This window comes from Pangasianodon hypophthalmus, chromosome 2 (assembly GCF_027358585.1).
Source record: "Pangasianodon hypophthalmus isolate fPanHyp1 chromosome 2, fPanHyp1.pri, whole genome shotgun sequence".
Classification (NCBI taxonomy): Eukaryota; Metazoa; Chordata; class Actinopteri; order Siluriformes; family Pangasiidae; genus Pangasianodon; species Pangasianodon hypophthalmus.
Genome location: NC_069711.1, coordinates 24,369,212 through 24,389,680, shown reverse-complemented (window position 1 = coordinate 24,389,680; position 20,469 = coordinate 24,369,212).

Genomic DNA, 20,469 nt, shown 5'->3' with positions numbered 1-20,469 from the left:
TGTTAGGTAAAAGTTGCTTAGCTAGTACTTGATAGAAGTTACTTAGTTAATTAGTCAATACTTGGTAGAACCACCTTTGGCTGCATTTACAGCTTCTGCAATATGTCTCTATTAGTGTTGCACCTTTTCAGTCCTGATATTTTTGCCCCTTTCTTCTTAGCAAAATTGCTCAAGCTCTGTCAGATTGGATGTAGACTGCTGGTAAACAGCAATTTTCAACTCTTGCCACAGATTTTTAATTGGTTTGAGGGCTTTCATTGGCTATTCTGACACATTTAGGTTCTTGGTTCTGAACCATTCCAGTGGCTTTAGCAGTATATTTAGCTTCATTGTCCTGTTGGAAGGTGAATCTCTCACCCAATCTCGAGTCTCTTGCAGACTGCAACAGTTTTTTTTTTTTTTTTTTTTTTTTTTCTAGGATTGCCCTGTATTTGGCTACATGTATCTTGTCCATACATGCATCTCCATGGAATGATACTACCACCACCATGCTTCACTGTAAGGATGGCCTTCTCAGGGTGATGAGCAGGTTGGCTTTCCACCAAATAAAGTTCAATTTTGGTCTCATTAGACCAGATAACCTTTTGCCACACATTGGACACCGCTCCACTTAAATATTATGCAATATTTTGTGTAGATTCACGATATAAAATCCCAGTCAAGTCATTTACAATTCCAGGTTGTGAAACTACAAAATGTAGCAAAGTCAAATTAGGTTGAATACTTATCCAAAGTATCGTAGATTGTCAGAGGAGGCCAACATTAAACGAAGCTCAATAAGTCTCAATCTGACAAAGAACATTACTTTCACGTTCTTTACAATAGTCAGACACTCTCATTAGTGCAGCTGTATAATTTGCCAGATGAAAGCCCTTGGAAAAAGGGACATAATGTCCTTGGCATTATATGTCTCAAAAGGGGGTCACTTAAGCCTTAAAGCTGTGAAGAGAATGCAATTAAGTGGTTCTAACTCTTTTGAAGTGATAAGGTCTCCCAGCTGGTGGAAATGTATTGCTGCTGTTTGATCACATCACACCACTATTTAACTTCATGACTACTAATCAGGGACCTATAACTTTAGTTACCATATTATTCAATTTCTTTCCAACAATGTTGTTTATTTCACATTACATCATGTGGTATCACTTACTGTGAAGGCCATATCTATGACATGTTCATAACATGATATAATTCATTCATAAGGAATAATAGACAATAAATATACAGTCAGGTCCGGAAGTATTTGGACAGTGACAGAGTTTTTGTGAGTTTGCCTTTATACACCACAACAATGGATTTGAAATAAAACAATCAAGATGTGATAGAAGTATAGACTTTCAGCTTTATTTTAAGAGGTTCCACAAAAATATGGCATTTACCATTTAGGAATTACAGCGATTTTCAACAAAGTAACTCCATTTTCTGGGGCTCAAAGATATTTGGACAAAGTGACATAATTGTAAATATAACCATAATTTTAATACTTGGATGAAAATGCTTTGCAGTCAATGACTGCCTGAAGTCTTGAGCCCATGTTCTTAAACCTCAAATTCTGAGTTTCCTCCCTGGAGATGCTTTGCCAGGCCTTCACTGCAGCCACCTTCAGTTGCTGCTTGTTTGTGGGTCTTTCTGCCTTCAGTCTTGGCTTCAGTAAGTGAAAAGCATGCTCTATTGGGTTGAGATCAGGCGACTGACTTGGCCATTGAAGAATATTTCATTTCTTTGCCTTAAGAAGCTCTTGGGTTGCTTTTGTGGTATGTTTTGGGTCATTATCCATCTGTACTGTGAAGCGCCTTCCTATCAGTTTTGCAGCATTTGACTGAATCTGAGCAGAAATTATAGCTCTATATACATAGAGGAAATTAACACAGCAAAATGTAACTTTATTTACAAAACATCCTCTACATGATTGCCATTTTTTTTGTAAACACACATGAAGTCATCTCTTCCACTCATGATGAACTCGTGTTAACACATCTGGTGTTATGCATGTAATTGCATGTCCATCGCAACCTTGTGACAGCTTCCTGATCCAGCCATGAGAAATATATATATATATATATATATATATATATATATATATATATATATATATATATATATATATATATATAATTATGAAATATTTTGGAAGACATTTTGGTAAATCTTCCCCTATGTACGGAAATTTTGGGGACACACAAATATACCTATATCCCTATTCATGCATATAGTAGAACATAAGAAAAAAACACATACACAATAAGACATATCATCACAACTTTGTGATTTGTACACAAAGTTATTTTTGACAAATTTTAGGAACATGGAGTTTTAAACATTAAAACAAATGTTTAGACATTTAGTAAATGTCATTGCTCTTTATAATAAAAGGACAAATTAAATATGCATCTATGTATACTATATCTTTTTTATATGTTTTTGTTAATATAATTTTCTCAGTTAATTCCGAAACAATTAAATATACTGCAGTATATGTCAATGATATTCAGTAAATGAAAAAAAAAAAAAAAGTTTCTGTGCTCTTAAAATAGAAGAGGACTTTAAAGAGCCTATTCCCTTATTCCATAGTCCCACTACATGAAGGACTTAATAGTTTGTCAGGCTTTGTAATTATGCATGACCAGTCTGACTGAATGATTAAAATTACTTAAAGGGACTAAAGGCAGTGAAATTAACTAAACGTCTTTAATTACACTTCATGGTCATTTATCCTGGCAGGAGATGAAGCTCATTTCCTGGACGTTTTAATCTTCCTCCTGGTGTGAAGATGAGCAGGACAGAATGCCTCCAGCCTGACTCCAGTCTTCACGGCCTCCTTATTTTACAGTTTTGCTTCTTATATCATTTGTGTTTTTATGAATGTTTTGCACAGAACAATAAGAAATGAAAAGAAAAAAAAACGTATGAATTCTTTAATAATGAGTAATAATAATTACTGATAATTAATTATAGTTAATTAATTAATGATAGTATTTAATTGTACAGCAGTATACATCACAAACTTGCTCATAAATCACACCCATATGTTCGTGTGCAGTAGCAAAGGTATGAAGCTATTTGTTTTTATATTCACCAGGCCTTAATTGCAGTTGACACCAATTACTAAGCTTGTCGCAACTACACACAAATATATTGCTTTTCTAACTGCCTCTGACACATAAGAATCTCTTTAACTTTCCTCACAGTGTATAAATTTGATTATTTATCAAGTGTGAACGCTGACCGAATCTCAGTTGAGTTTTGCACATTTGAAAGTGAATACACCATTTACATGACAAACGGAAGCAAACACAAAGCACTCTTGCACATAAACCCAGATCAGACACTTGAATGTCGGGCAAAATAAATAAATAAATCGAGTGACTAAATTCCACAGGGCAATTAATTAATGCCTCATTTCTAGTGCAATTGATGATGGAGGATCTTAGCAATAGTCAGTGATTTAAAAATGATCCTATTAGATGGTGCTTTTATCATTGGTTCCTCTTCATTTGCTCTCTCCTCAGACTGGCCACATTTACTCTGTGCCACTCATTTAGAATGAACTAATTTGAATCTCAGTGGTATTTTTTTTTCTTTTTTTGATGTGTGGGGAGATTAAATTGCATTTCAAGGTCACCTGAATACAGACACAGTATCTCCACTGCTGGAGTATTTTCTTCATTATCCCACCAAATACATGCGAAAGCGGTTTGCTATTTTGCAGTTGCTCTTTTTCTGAATGCATTTCCACTAGACTATGAAACATAAGATTATATGTATATGCATTATAACAAATGTATCATTGTTTTGTTCTTTTATAGCCAAGTTACTGTAATCATCATATAATTATCAAAGGCAGATTCCAAACACATTATCTGCTCTCATATTTGTATGACCTTAAATCTAGGCATGCAGTTAAAACTGCACTATTACAGAAATACAGCCAGTGTCTGTAGTAATTATGCACACCTAAAGGGCAAGGTGTCCTGTACTTTTAACATAATAAAACCCATAAGCATTAAATGTAACTATAAATAAACCCCCCACTCATATTTTAATATTTAATTATTTAAAAAAGAAGTAAGCATAAAATTTTACCACTGATTTTAATTCTTAAAGAAGACTCTATTATATGATTAATATTCTGTAGATAATCCAACATTGTTAATAATAAAACTGAAAAAGGTTTTAAAATACAATCTATTTTATAGTCAGTGAAACCCCATATTCAATGTCACATAACACATAAAAGTGTTTTCTGGTCCTCATGAGGTCATGTTTTGCAACTTTCAATTGACATCAATAACATTTGAAAGTGCTAAATAATTGCTTTGATTTTGAAAATCATGGAATGCATTGGAAAACAATGGTCAGGACTAACATTGCCTTAAATAACATTAAAAAATAAGGAAAGTAGAGGAAACAAAATGAACACATATATCAACTGACATTTGTTTAAATGCTAAATACAAAAACTAGTACACCTGCACTGACTTAAGTTTCTTCAATGTATGGCTAAAAATCCACAAAAATGAGCAAAAATTCAATTTAAGCATGTTCCTAAATATTGTATGTTCCTGAAGTCTGGTCTCCAGGTTTAATATTGAAACCTCAATCTCAGTTCTCAATTTTGTCAGTTAACACTGCAGATGTGTTCGTTAAGGTATTGTTCATTCACTCTAAATTTCTGGGTTATTATACTATAACTAAGATAAACTGCTGGATTTAGCTTGTTGGGTCAAGTACTTGGATTGATTTCACCCAAACTGTGTTAATAATAGGCATCTCAATAATAGCAATAACAGCATTTGGGATTGTGGACTGGAAAGGGAACAGCCTCACCGAGTCAAGATTCATTTTCTGGAATTTTCCACTGTGTGATTTTAGCCAGATAGCCAATGTTAGCCCACTTACAAAAAAATGCTAATGTTATTTGAGGGGAAAATACGAATTTCAAGATTAGATAAAATTCTTAATTCATCTAATTCATCTTAGTCATAATTATATTAACAGATACATTAAGTTTCCTAATTTTTGGCAGAATCATAACTATTAACATTACTTCTAACTTAAAAATTACCTCACATTTTTACTGTAACATTAGTTAAAACTATTGACTATTGCTGGAGTCGGTTCATTCAAAATCTGTGTTTGATATTCATTGCTTATGATTTCAAAATGTACACAGATATGATATCATGTACTTGTCAAGTAACGCTGCTTTCCTAACTTGAAACATCTGTAGAGAAAAGCATTGACTGAAGCTTCTTTTGTGTCCTAATATGAAAAAAGCGCTCACACAAGGCATACACTGCAACCTAAACAACTTGGGAGTCTACAGCCCAGCAATGTAAAAAATAATAATAATAATAATAAACTCAGCATCATAGGGTCAACATCTTAACCCAGTCACTATGGGTTAGTCCTTACTGAACCCAGTGCCAGGTTTATCTATCAACCAAATTGTGTAATTTTTTAGAGTGCATTAATCATCATGAGGGTAATTTTAAACAGTGATGTTAGTAACACTTGTTAATGCAGTTGCTGATTTCTTATTAATAAAAACATCAATTAATACAAATGGTCGTTATTTTGTTAATGTTACTGATGGTACATTAATGCATTAGCCAAATGCACCATGTAAAGGGTTTTAAGAATAATTAAATGAATTGAAAATTTTTCTATTTTTGGTCCAGTATAGTAATGCTGATTCTGGTTATTAAGTAATTTATCTCTTGTTTGCCTATTATTATTATTATTATTATTATTATTATTATTATCTTAGGATTTATTTCCCTCTTTGCCTTACAGGAATGATCTCACTCATCAGTAGATAGCATAGATTCAAATTACATTAGTAGATTTATATAAGGGCTCTATATCCTTTAGCTTCACACCATGACAATACTGTAAGCATAAATCCTTCCTGAAGAAGCAGAATACAGCAGGAAATAAGATGCTTTGTGAGTAAAAAATTGCAATAGTGTATCAGTACTTGCTTACCTTTTTTCCAGTGCAATTTCACAGTTGATTCAGGAAGAGACAGTGGCTTCAGGCAGTGCTGATAATGGCTGAAGTTCAAGCTATTTCACCCAGAAAGATGTACTCTTTCTAGATCTGCAGATTTGTATAAAGCTTCCTCGCCTGATGCTTGGATTCCAATAAGGTTCCCATCAGCGATGTCTCATATCAACTTCACAGCACTTTATAGAAGAATCTAAGAAGTTAACTCCAGGGATCAGAATCTAATTACAGACACTGCACCATACACTGTGTGTGCAAGTGTGTGTACATATTTACACCCAAAAATGGGCCAAGCCCAAAATGGCTTTTAATGGTCTGAACAACAAATCATTGGTCAGAAAAATAATTAAACAAATGCACTCCTGAGAGCTCCTGTGCCACCATTTGCTCATTTACTTTTGCTGCAGCAAAGTGTTTGGGGAAAAGCTAGAAACAGGGAAATTCACTTATATAGTCTTCCTGTACACAAAGGTAAAACCATGGTAATGATTAAAATGTTTGTAAAATTCAAACTAACACATGTCTGGGTGTACAAAACATCTTCTGGGATGTATTTGGTTATCTGCCACACCTGATTCAGCCCATCAAGGGCCACAAGATTTAAACATTTCAAGAAATCAAAGGGAAAAGCTCTTCCATGTTAAGATCCTTTATCTATTTATTTAATTCTTGCTAATTTCCTGACCAATGATTTGTTGTTAAGAGCATTAAAAGTTTAATAATTTCACCATTTTGGCCCATTTTTTGCCCAGGAGTGTACAGTTTGCTATAATTCCCTCCAAACTGACCTCCAAGTGGGAGGACCTAGGACCCATCTCTGTGTCAGGGGATCTCCAACTTCCTGACAGACAGACCACAAGCAGTGCAGGTGAGCATACATGTCTCACTTTCCCTCACCCTCTGCACTAAAGCCCACCCCCCAGGGTTATTTCCTCAGCCCCCTGCTGAAGAGTCCATTGTACACTTATGACTGTGTGGCCACTTCCAACCCTACTCCCATTGTCAGGTTTGCTGATGAGACCGTTGTGGTAGCCCTGATATCTGATAATGACAAGAAGGCCTACCTAGAGGAGATTAAAAGCCTGGAGAACTGGTGCCAGGAGAACAACATCAGCAAGACAAAGAGTTGATAGTGGACTTCAGCATGATGCAGGAGAGGAGCTATCAGCGCTTAAGATCAACAGTGCCCCAGTGGAGAAAGTGGACAGTTTCCAATACCTTGGTGTTCACATCATGCAGGACCTGTCATGGTGAAGAAGGCACGTCAGAGTCTTTAAAACCTTTGACGCTTAAGGGACATTAAACAACCCTCTAAGGTGCTAAGGAACTTTTACAACTGCACCATGGAGAGCATACTGATGGGAAGCATCACAGCCTGGTTTGGGAACAGCACCAAGCAGCTGGTTTGGTGGGCTCTCCCGAGGGTGGTGCGATCAGCTGAGCGTACCATCTGCACTGAGCTCCCTGATCTGCAGTCTATCTACAGCAAGCAGTGCTGGGCCAAAGCCAGGAAGATAGTGAAGGACCTCAGCCATCCAGACAATGGACTCCTCTTTCTGTTGTGGTCAGGGAAGTGCTTCTACTCCCTGAAGGCCAGCATAGACAGAATGAGGAGGAGCTTCTTCCCACAGGCCATTTGGGCCCTCAACCAGGACAACACATAGGACTAGAACTTGGACTTGTTTGCACAACACTCACTACCTTGGCCTGATGTTGCACATCATATATTGCATAAACACACATCTACTGCACATATCCACACCTTATTCAAAATACAGTTGTACTTTTTCTGCCAACAATCTTTGTATCCCTTATATCATGTTTTTTTTTTTTAATGTGTGTTTTTTTCTTTCCTACCTATTTAGAAGTAAATTTTTATGTCACGGACAGTCGGAAAAAACAATTTCACTGCACATCGTACTGCGTATAGTGGTGTATGTGACCAATAAATTTTGAATTTGAATTTGAATTTTTGTTTTTTGCACCATATATAACAGTCTAGACACTGTTGTGTTTGAAATTCCCAGGAGTCAGCAGTTTCTGAAATACTCAAACAATCCCTTCTGGTACCAACGTCCATGCCATGATCAAAGCCACAGAGATCACACTTTTTGTTCATTCTGATGTTTGTTGTGAACATTAACTGAAGGTCTTGACCTGTATCTGCATTATTTTATGCACTGTGCTGCTGCCACATGATTAGATAACTGATTAGATAACTGCATGAATGTGCAGGTGTGCAGGTGTTCCTACTAACATGGATGATGAGTGTATATCACAAGGTTTGTTTCAATTAAATTCAGAAAATGTTTCCAGATAATTACTGTGTGCTAATTAACTAACTATTACATTACACAAAATTATGTATGATAAAATTTAACAAGATGCATAGTCCTAGACTAGCCATGGCATTGTTTTAAATGCACGTGACTTGAGGTGGTGCAGCTTGTATCTTTGCTGCCTCACAGTTCCAGGGTCCACAACAATTCTGACCAGGATAAACCATTTTCTGAAGATAAATGAATGCATGGGGCTTCAACCTTTCGCCTGGAACAAAAAAAAAAGACAGCCTACAAATTGCTCTAATTGGTCACCATTCTATCCATAATTGCTGAATAATCATGGATAAGATGGTCACCAGAGCACTTAAGTATTTTGGAGAAAGAGAACAAAAACTGTATTTGGTGTTGATTGCTATGAAAGAAATTGAAATTATGTATAATGAGTGATGTCATTAAAAAAGAGACCAATCATTGTAGTCAATCACATGAGTTCGTGCCCTTTTCTTTGTACTTTTCTTTTTCTTCTCTTTGATCCTTTCTGTCATAAAGAGTGTACTGATGTAAGATTTTCTGCCAAATGACTCTCTCTGTTCTGACTTGACAGTGAAGAAGAAAAGACAGATCCCGCTTTTTAGATTTTACCAGAAACTGTCATTCTCTTTCGAGACATGATGGGATGAGGGGAAATCTCCCGCCAGGCATGTCTTCTGTGATCAGAAAGCATGGGGATATTCGCCCTTCACTTTGATGGACTCGTGCAGAGCTCTGACATCACCAGGCCTCCACACAATGAACAATGATATGTCTCCTGGCATGAAGGGGAGGTGAATAATGGTATGCTTTTAAAGTGGATCTGTGAAACTACAACTTATTTATGAGGCATAATTGTCATATCACCTCTTGGGAATGCTGTTGTACAATCTATATTAAGTCCATAGCAAAGGTCAGAACATGGGTAAGCAGCCTGAAAACATGGTAAACCATAAATAATAATAATAATAAAATGAGGCACAGGAACTAGGGCCAAAACCAGGAAGCTGAATGAAACACTCAACACAGAGAACAAGGTTCAGGCATAAAAGAAACCAATTACAAAATACAAAAACATAAGTCTTCGTAATGAACAATAACACATGGAGGATATAAAAAGGCAAACTATCACAAAACAGGTGAACACAATCAGGCAACGAGAACAATGACACGACGGGAACGAAAGCCAAAACAAGCAAGGATACATGTGTTTGGCACCGTGGGAACTGCAATGCCAAGGGGGACACAGTGGCATGCATGTTTCAGGTGAGAGAGTTTGTAAAATGAGTCATTAGATTTTGAGACTGTGAGTTTTTTTTTTTTTAACTCTAAAGCAACAGTGAATTTCAACCTGGTGCAAAAGCATTAAGTACCAAGCAGGTTATCAGAAGCAACACACAGACCAAAGTTTCTATTAAAAACAACACCTCCATAGTGAATAACTTGACAGCAGTTGCGTTTATTTGTACAAGTAAAACCTCTGTACTTCTGACTGCACCAGGGTACTCAATATGGAGGCTCAGAAACTTAGCCTCTCATCCAGTAAATGATTATCCAAATGAAGATTCTGCTGTGCGTGTCCACTCAAAGACACCACATTCTCAGCCAGAGCTGCTTCCTTCCCCGCTGATTAAACCTATCCTTCCTCTTTCCTGCAGTTTCGCTTATGTAGTTTCACTGCATGGTGCTGCTACCACCAGATAAAACCATGTCAGCTCCTCCGAAGCAAATCACAGTGGTTAATGCACAGTACAGCCCATTGATGCAAGCAGCAACCCTGGTAACAAAGTATCACACAATATACATGATAGCTGATTTTGAAGAAATGAACTGACTAAAAATAATATATTTTATAAGAGCTGTAGTGTGTGTGAATTGTACTGCACCATGTATCTAAAAAGGTTGTCATATTCATAGTGTCATAGTGTCTTGTTTCTAAACCTAAATTAGCCAGAGTTCATTTAGAAAATCAACTGAGGCTATTCAAAGATCTCATTTGTGGGGAAACCATTTACTTGAAAATATGGAACCTCTTGATGTCAATTTATGTAATTAGATGTGGCCTTTTAATGAGCTTTAGACTTGTTCCTCGACTTGGAATTGCTAATACCGCACAGAAGTAGCTCCCAGCTAGCTGAGCTAATCAAGCTGTTTGGCAGTAAAGTAACTGCTGTATGAGCTTATTATTTAGGGAAGAACATTTTGGAGTACTGATATTTTAGTTTCAAATTGTGAAATGTAAAATTGTTAAAGTATTATGTAAATTAAAATTCATTGCCCCCTTTTATCTGGGGTACACCTACCTATAAACGTAACACAAAATACCACAAGTGGACTACTGAACATATAAGAAATTGGGTTGTGGACCTTTCTCAGTGCAGCAGTGAGAACGAAGACGTGTGTGTGTTTGTGTGTGTGTGTAAGTAACAATGATTATTTAGAGAATAACTAACATCAACTGTGCATATTATAAAGAGCTATAGTTCTATATACTTTATATACTATACTATACTTATACTATACTGTAATGGTGGACTCATAGGGTATGTGTATCTAATAAACTAAAGTATGTTCTACTAGTATAAGAATGTGGAACAGTGGTTCTTAAAAACATTGATAGCCTACAGTGAGTAGTTATATATCCACTGAGTGTTTATCATTATTTTATTTACACAGATTCAATTGACATAATTCATATATATATAATTTGCATAGGCAGTATGAAGGTGCACAGATAGTGTTGGTGCTCTACTGATCCAGGGTCTGATTCTGAGTTACCATCTGTGTGGAGTTTTGTATTTTCTCCCCCTGACCAAACAGGTTTCATCCAACCTTCCAACCATAAACATCCCAGTAAAGTGGACTGGATATATTCTTGTATAGCCATTGCAGTCTAGTGGGGGTTGGTTTTTACTCTCATGTTTCCCGAGGAAAGCTGTTAGATTGTGAGGCAAAAAAAAAAAAAAAAAAAAACGTTCAGCAAACTTAAGCAGGAGAGAGGCACTATATAAATTAAAATTATTATTATTTGCTTATATTTTTTGGAAATAGAACTAAACTTAATTCATTAGAAAATATCGCAGATGGGTACAAACCAAAAATAAGATTTGCAGGAATGGTTGGGGTTGGTCAAACTTTCTGAGGAAGCAGGTGGGATTGGTCAAAGTGCCTGCTGGAGTGGACAGGATTTGTCAGGATTTCTTTGGGAGATTGTAGGATTTGTCAAACTTTCTGCATGAGTGGGCAGAATTGGTAAAAATTCCTTCAGAGCAGGATGGAAAAACAGTCTCATACACACCTTTACTGCACTGAACTGGTGGCATTGTTCTTTATACATGACTTTGATCAGGATGAAGCATTTAATGAATACAGTTACATAAAATTGAGATATTTAGAAAATCAATAATGTTATTTTGTCATATTGTCTTAGTGTCTTCTTCTTATTATTATTATTATTATTATTACATAACTATGTGAGAATTCAAGTGTCATATGAATGTATCTGAATATATATAATAATAATAATAATAAGAAGAAGAAGAAGAAGAAGAAGAAGAAGAAGAACTATTTATTGTCTATTAAATTTAGTGTTTCTTTCTATACCATTTGTAAATATCAGTTATCACAAACTCTAACCATCAAAGAAACCCCAGTCTGTATACCCAGAGAGTATTGCGAGACATTGGATTTGTGTGGCAGCTGAGAATTTTCACTCAGAACAAATGAATTCAGTCCCCAGCACCATCTGAGGTGAGGACAGGGGTGCTAAAGTACTTTGTGAAGATAAAGCTGTGAACTCAGTCTGACTCCTCTTTCAGATTTCGGATACACAGTAAAGTTCTTACAGTACACAAATGAACTCTGTCAAGAAAGCAACAGCAATAGGAGCATGGTGATCAACAGCTAGGCTCATAAATAACTGCCTACAATCGTATTCTACATGCTAGATTGTTCCAGTTTCAACTATTTCAGTGATTCACTACAAAAAGATTAATTCTCTGTGGACTGATTCTTACTTACTGACTATGATAATGTGCCTGTGTTGCATCAATTATTCTAATAAGAAATGAACATAACGAGTAGCTGGGAATTTGACAGCAGTCTAAGCCTTTCTTGTACGGAATTCTGTAGTCCTTACTGCATTTATGAGATTACTTTTATGGTAGCTTAATCCCACATAGTTACATAAGGACTTATTGGGACATGTTTACCAAAACGTGCATAGCACTTGCTTGATGCACATTAACCACCTTAAAGATTTAATATTTATCCAGTGCCTTCTTATGGCTCAGGAATCAACATTTAGTATCTACCATTTCTGCAGGAATTTAACTTTAGCTTCTAGATTTCATGTTAAAAAACAATGCAATTGCTTCAAGTTTTTGTCATCTTAAAAGAAATAAGCAGCAAATGAGAATACTTATATTATACTAACATCTTACTCTTGTAGAGCAGATGTTAAACAATAGCATTGAGGAGACGTCAGTTTAGCATTTGTTGAAGGAGTCTCCAGTGTCAGAGCTCTAAACTTTTGTAACATTCAGAGGTAAAGCTACAAGTTTTCCAGCAAGGCAAAGTCTTCAGGGTAGAGAGCTTTGCACTTTCTCAAGAACATGACAAAAAGATATTTTTCACTTATTAAGTTTAAAAGACAGGTAAAAAAGCGAGACTGGTGAGAGTACAACTGTTTATAGCTGTTAAAACATTACTGATAACCAAAACTAACTTGTTTCATGGATTTTCCACAACATTAAATGTAACTATTAATGGATAAAAAGAATAATGTGTCATAGTCTGTAATAAATAAATAAATGATTATTGTTGGCAAATTCCTGCAGTATTAAAAGCATAATAATTAACAAATAATCAACTTTGGGGTTGTAACAGTAACTCTGACCACATCACAACACCCCTTGTTGATGATTTCGCTAGAACAGCACAGCCCACTGTGTTTTATTCTTTACTTACGACACCGGTTATTATCTCGCGTTATTACTGACTACTCATATTATACTTTTCTCTGAGCTTCTGTAATTAGGCAAGAAAAGATTGCAGATATCAGCTCTCTTTATGTTGTGCACATTTATCTGACTATAAACACTTTGCACTGACCTATTTGCTTGGCATTTTTTTACGGAAGTTAAACTTTTGAAAAGTGCTCTTTCAGTGTACAATCTTGGATTGCAGATCTATGAAGTTATAGAGTGAGCACAGAGTGAATTTCTAGATTTATTAAAGGGCTTTTTTTTGTGCAATCTCAGTCAGTATTTCAGATAATGTCTATACATAATGAGCAGTTTCCGGTTGATATTCTGTGAAATAGTCACATTTTGTTCTTGGGCTTTTTTATTTTTTTTTGGAAACATAATAGTTCAGAATTACAAAGAGGCAGATTTTTTTTTTTTTTTTTTGCTTAAAGGGCAAAAGCATTCATCAGCACTAAGTAGAGTGCTCACACTATTTTTTTAAAGGCAGTTTGGAATGAATGAAGGTTCAGTGTGTAATAGGACAGGAATAGCGGAGTAGTGCTTACTCCTGCTTGTGAACTGCATTGATTCTAAATACTCTATACCTGACATGGTCTACATTAAATAGTCTGTTTGATGGCAAAAAGCTGAACATTACTCCTGCATGCATGTAGAGATGAAGCCTGTTAATAATTAATCAAATTCATTTTAATATGCACAGTACTGAAACATAGAACACAATGTGGGCTATAATAACTTTACCTTCTAACAAGCTCATAAGCGGTTAAATGAGGAAGTATTAATTATTGGTGTATTAGTATTAGTTTTAGTATCAGTAGTAGTAGTAATACAAATTAAATAATATACTAGAGTAATTATATTAGTAGTAATATTGCTAATACTATATTTTTTAGGGCTTACATATAAAGGGTTAATTAAGGTCAACTTTTTTATTTTATTTTTATTTGATTTTTTATTTGTTCTTTGTTTTTACATAACAAATAATCAGTTATGTAGCAATACAGGTCTTTATGAATATAGAGATTAATACATAGTGATTAAACCTTTACAGATGCCTAATTTGAGCTTTATTAAACAAACAACAAGACATTCATTAACCCCTTAAAATAAAGTAGTGTTCTGGGAATGTCACGCAAAAAATAAGATTTACTTAAACAGTAAATAAAATAAAATGTGAGACATCCTTAAATGTTTGGATTTTTGATATTAATTCCTGTAGACATCACAAACCATACTGCATAACTGAATATAATAATCCAACAATTTCAGCATCAAGCATCATTTAAGCTTCTAGCTATCTAAAATAATACCATATAATACATTATATTAACATTAAAGATAATATTATTCAAGTAATCTAAACCATAGTGTAATAATAGTACATTTAAAACACGTCTAAACAGAAAAAAAAAAGATGAGTGATTCACTGCCATAAATGTATTGAACTTCCTGTTCAGAACCATTTATGAGGAATAAAAGAGAAAAATTATATATAGTATTATACAGTATATATATATATATATATATATATATATATATATATATATATATATATATATATATATATATATAGAGAGAGAGAGAGAGAGAGACAGAGAGACAGAGAGCGAGAGTTAAGACATTTATTGCATACAAGAGACATAATACTTTTGCTACCTCATGTATAGATGATAGTGGTTGGTGGTTATTTCACCACAGACTAAATCTTCTTTGTTCCTTCTCGAATGCAATTTAATGCAACCTCGACAGCACTTTGTGCCTTTGCTACAGCTTAATGGTAGCATTAGCACTTGCTTTCAGTGCACATCTAATTATTATAGCTGACTGATTATCTAGTGTGTGCCATGACCTCTGTTTTAATGATGGCTTCAAACCACATAAAAGCATAGATGCTTATTTATTTATTTAACATTGTTAATTGTCTTACCCGTGCTGTTTCATGCTGCTTAATGGTCTGATCTAAATGATGATGGCCACATAATGACAACCCTAAATAAATATTTAATCTGTCCACTACATGCTGTGTCACCTTGCAAAGACCTAAACATAAAGCAGGTCCTTTTTTTTTTTTTTTTTTCAAAATTGCCCCCTTATTAAATCTGCAGAATTCTCTTGATCTAGTGATTTTACTGTGTATTAATTAGTCCCTTTAGTGCATTCCTGGTCCGCTTGGTATAATTTGAAAAATAGTTCAGTGTTATTACTTTCAACAGGCAAATCTGAAAAAAAGGAAAAAAGTTATTAGACTATTTTAAGGATTAGGCTATTTTATTAACTTAATGTGCTTTCGAAGACATTAAAATACATTGTAAAATGTACAGTATATAAATAATGCAACATTAAATATCATTAATCTTGTTAGAATATATAATTGTCTTGATCAGGATGATTTTCTATGTTAAAAGGGCTGGTCAAAGTTAGCATAGAGGATGCCAACAAGCAACTGGAGCCATCCTGTTTTTACAACCCTTTACAAGTCTCGAAAAAAAAGGTTAACATCAGGCTTGTTGTGTGAAGGTCATACCATAAATCAAAGAGACCAGATACGAGATTTGTCATTGTAATGCAAATGTACCAAAAAATATTAAAAGTAGCTTACTGCTGAATGGGTAAGTAATGGCAAAACATCATCACTAACTGAAACCTTCTACAAAACGTTCCCAAATTTGTTCATTCCCAAAAATGAACCAAAAAATCCAATATCTGCCCTTTGTCACTAAAAACAGCAGAAAAGCCAAGCTCCCAAACAGAAATGGTATGTCTCGAGTGTCCTGGGAGCTATGAAGAGCACAGTAATCTGGTATCTACAGTACAGTTTTTTGTACTGAGTACAGCTTTCTGATATCTGCCATCTATAGCTATATGTACAACAAAGCTGATAAAACGTTAAGATATTTCCAGTGGAGCATGTAACTTATATATATACACAATTAGCTAGCATACAGCTATTGTATATACAGTTCAAGGGCAGGCATATGGCTGAAAATGGACACAATATAAAAACTAACATAATGTCCTAGTATACAAAGATAAAAAATAATAATAAAATAAAAAAAAAAACTAGAGTAGGGCTAAGAATCAAGAAAGTACAAAAGCTGGGATATACAAATCAAACTATCCCAAAAGCTGGGATATACGAAAGTTTAAAGGATAGAGTACAGCTATGAATCAACAAAGCAACTAATATAAAGATGAGATGTGTCAACGTTTGAAGGGTAGAGTAAAGCTAAGAATAAAAAAAGTAAAAATCCATCATAAAGGTTGTATAATATAAACTAGGTCTAATGTAATGAGCTCAAGAATGCCACCATTGTCGTCAACTTTCTCTCTTTTATAGTATCATATGATGACGTCATTTCTGACCCGCCAACCTTTGTGTTGGAAGTGATTCTCTTCTGGGATATCCTAAATATATCTGTAACAGAGAAAAAGAGTGAGAGAAAGTGAGAGAACACAGAACACACACAGAAAGCCAAAATGTGTCCAGGGATGTAACATTGTATTTCCTTCCTGTTGATGGTTGTCTCTGACACCCTCCCAAATTTGCACAGGTGGGGGGAAGGTGGAGCACTCACTGTGCACATTCTGTGGCAGAAGGGCACTTTAACACACATCCTAGCAGGCTCAGACCTGCCAATCCAAAAAGAGCAATACTATATCATCCCGATGGCGGGAGAGATGAGAAAAATGGCATCCCTAACCCCCTATACTAGTCTAATGTTAGCTAAATTAAAAACATATTGATAGATTTTATTTTACTTTAATGAACTCAAAACATTGTCTGTTTCCCTTGACAGAAAGCAACAGAACATCTTTTAAGAAAGAAAACCAAGTTGAGTCTAGAAAGATTACTAATGTGAGATGGTGCAAAGGGGGTGGGGCTTTCAAGAGAATTTTCCCTCACTCTCCCACAGTTGAGGTCATAAGTTTGCATGTACCTTGCAGAATCTGCAAAATGTTAATAATTAAAAAAAAGAAACATGAAGGATAAAAAAAAATTGCATTTTGTTTTTTATTTATTACTGCCCTGAATAAGCTATTTCACATAACAGATGTTTACTTTACATATAGTCCACAAGACACAAAAATAACTAAATGTATGCAAATTAACTAGATCAAAAGATTAAACAGGCTTGATTCTTAATACTGTGTGTTGTTACCTGGATGATCAATGACTGTTTTTATTTTTTGTGATAGTTGTTCATGAGTCCCTTGTTTGTCCTGAGCAGTTAAACTGCCCAGTGTTCTTCAGAAAAATCCTCCAGATCCTGCACATTCTTTGCTTTTCCAGCATCGTCTGCATATGTGACCCCTTTCCAACAGTGGCTTTATGATGCTGAGATCCATCTTTTCACACTGAGGACAACTGAGGGACTCATACACAACTATTACAAAAGGTGAAAACATTCACAGATGCTCAAGAAGGCTACACGATACACTAAGAGCCAGGGGAATGTAAACTTTTGAACAGGATGATTGGTGTAAATTGTTATTATTTTATTTAAAGATCTTATTATTACTTTTTTTCATTTAGTACTGCCCTTCAGAAGCTACATAAGCTATTTACATGGTTCCCAGAAGACAACATAATGTAAGAGGGAGGAAGAACATGAGCAAACCTGCTCATCTGTTGGTTGGAGGAGCGTCTTGCTGGCTATGGTGCTGGTGAGATCAGCTGAGAAGGAGGCTAGAAGGGGATGAGTGGTGACTTGGCCACCACTGCTGATCAACCAACAGGAGAGTGTTATGATTCAGGATCAAAACACTTGAGGTACATTAGATATCTCCTCCTGGCCAAAGTCATGATTAAAGGCTAAGTGTCCTAAGATATATTCAAATGACCTAAAAATACTGACCTTTGTTTAAATGCATACCATACAGCTAAAAAAAAAAAAAAAAAAAAAAAAAAAACCTGAGTGGTGCTTCCATAATCCTTAATCTAATGCATCTAATCAATATATGTGCAAGAAGACTTGCATAATAATACAGATTTTATATATATATATATATATATATATATATATATATATATATATATATATATATAAGTGTGTGTGAAGTGTGTGTGTGTGTGATCTGTATTATCACACAAGTGTTCTGTTCTTGCGCATGATTATATGCAGGAAATAGCTGATAAAAACACTACTCATTACTAAATCAACATAAAAATTCAAGGTCAGATGGCCTCATGTGTAACCACTGAATAATTGATGAAATGCTGGCTTGAATCCAAACTCATTTTCCATCGGTGCTGACTGTGACATTAAAGTAAATAACTCATTTACAAAACATGAATACTTCACACCCACAATATTTGATAGGATCGATGACAATTTCTGTTGCTGGAGTACATGGTGCTTTCTATTATTCATTTCCTGCATATTTCTTGTATGGTGGGAAAAAATACTTGTGTGTTTGCCTCACCTACACTTATAGAGTTTGGGAGGCCTAAGCTAATTTCAGGGAAAAGTAAGGTTCTAGAAAGGTTATAGTTAGCAGAATATAGTTAACATTGTAACATTCATTCATCTTCAGTAACCACTTTAACTTGGTGGTCATGATGGATCCATAGCCTAGGGTATCTCAGGACACTGGGAGCGAGGGATGGGACACAGGACGTGGCAAGGTGCCATGCACACACATTCACACACTCATTCACACATGGGGGAAATTTAGAGTAGCCAGTCCAACTACTGGCATGTTTCTGGGAGGTGGGAGGAAACTGGAGAATCCAGAGTAAACTCAAACAAACCCAGGGAGAACATTTAGACCTGAGCTCATGTTTAAACCCCCTCTAGAGTAATGAATAGCACAGAAGTGAAAATAACACTTTACTATACACATCAACATGATTGTCACAGTTTTACAGCACTAGGTGGACATTAGCTAGGAGAAGTAGGATATTAGCTAACTAGCAATTCAGTTTAACAGCTGACAGCGCAGCAGCATAACAATCATTCAAGGTTACTTTACCACTTAAAGAATGGAGAAAAAATAAAACAATAAATACAAACAGAGCCTGAATGTCACTCACAATCGGCACAACAGCCGTGCCAGATGGTAGCAGCGCCATAAACACCATGCTGTGGAGACATGCTGTGCAAGCACAGCTACATTGTGGTGCTGGGAGTGAGGACAGTCAGGCGTGAACACTGAAGAACCCGCAGGGATTCGCTTTGCTCTGGTTCCCCAGTGTTCTCTTCATGCTTAACCACCACCTACTCAACTCATGCATGGCAGACAAGACAAGGCTTAGGAGTCCATCCAAAAAAGCACCGAAAACTAGCAGACCTGCTTTGGCTAGTTAGCTTTAAAAATTAGAGTTATTAGAGATCAAGTCAAGCCTGACAGATACAAGCTGAGTCAGGAGTCCATCCAAACTATCATTGTTAGCAATCAAGCTAGCAGATGTTAGCTATCATAAAAAATGCACAACGTGGAGAACACCACAGAGGGACCTATTAAGAGCTGATGACTTAAGTCCAGAAGTTATGTCAAAATTTACTCAAGGAAATGCAAATCACCCGCATGCATTTCACATCTCGGAGCCACATTTTTGTCCAAGGTGTATATATACAGGGTGTCCCAAAAGTCCCTATAAATAGGGGAAATTAACACTTTTTAGCCAAATGTAACCTTATTTATAAAACATGCTCTGCATGATTGCCATTTCTTTGTAAACACACACAGAGTCGTTTCTCTCCCATCGTTGGCTCCCAGTTTGCCATGTTGCTGATTAAAGTCCATCGCAATCTTCCAATAGCTTCCCGATCAGGCCATGAGAATGATTTCAATATGTTCTCCCTTTGCCAAAGGCATTCTTAAAGGTTACCTTAAAAAATACACACACACACACACACACACACATACAATTTTATATTTTGCTCCCACAGTTAATTGTGCACACAACATAATGAAGTCATGAGATACTAAATCAAGTTTTGTAAAAATCAAGATTATTACTAAATCAAAGCAATTGTAATGTGTGTCTAGGTTATTTTATAAAGAATTTAATTCACTATTTTGAGTTGTCAAATTAACAAAATTATGGCAAAGTTTTTTGTTAATCCAATATTAATTCAATTCATATACTCAACTGTAAATAAAATGTGCCCATGCTTTGAAGGACAAGCTGACCAGGCACTCATCTGCTACAGTTT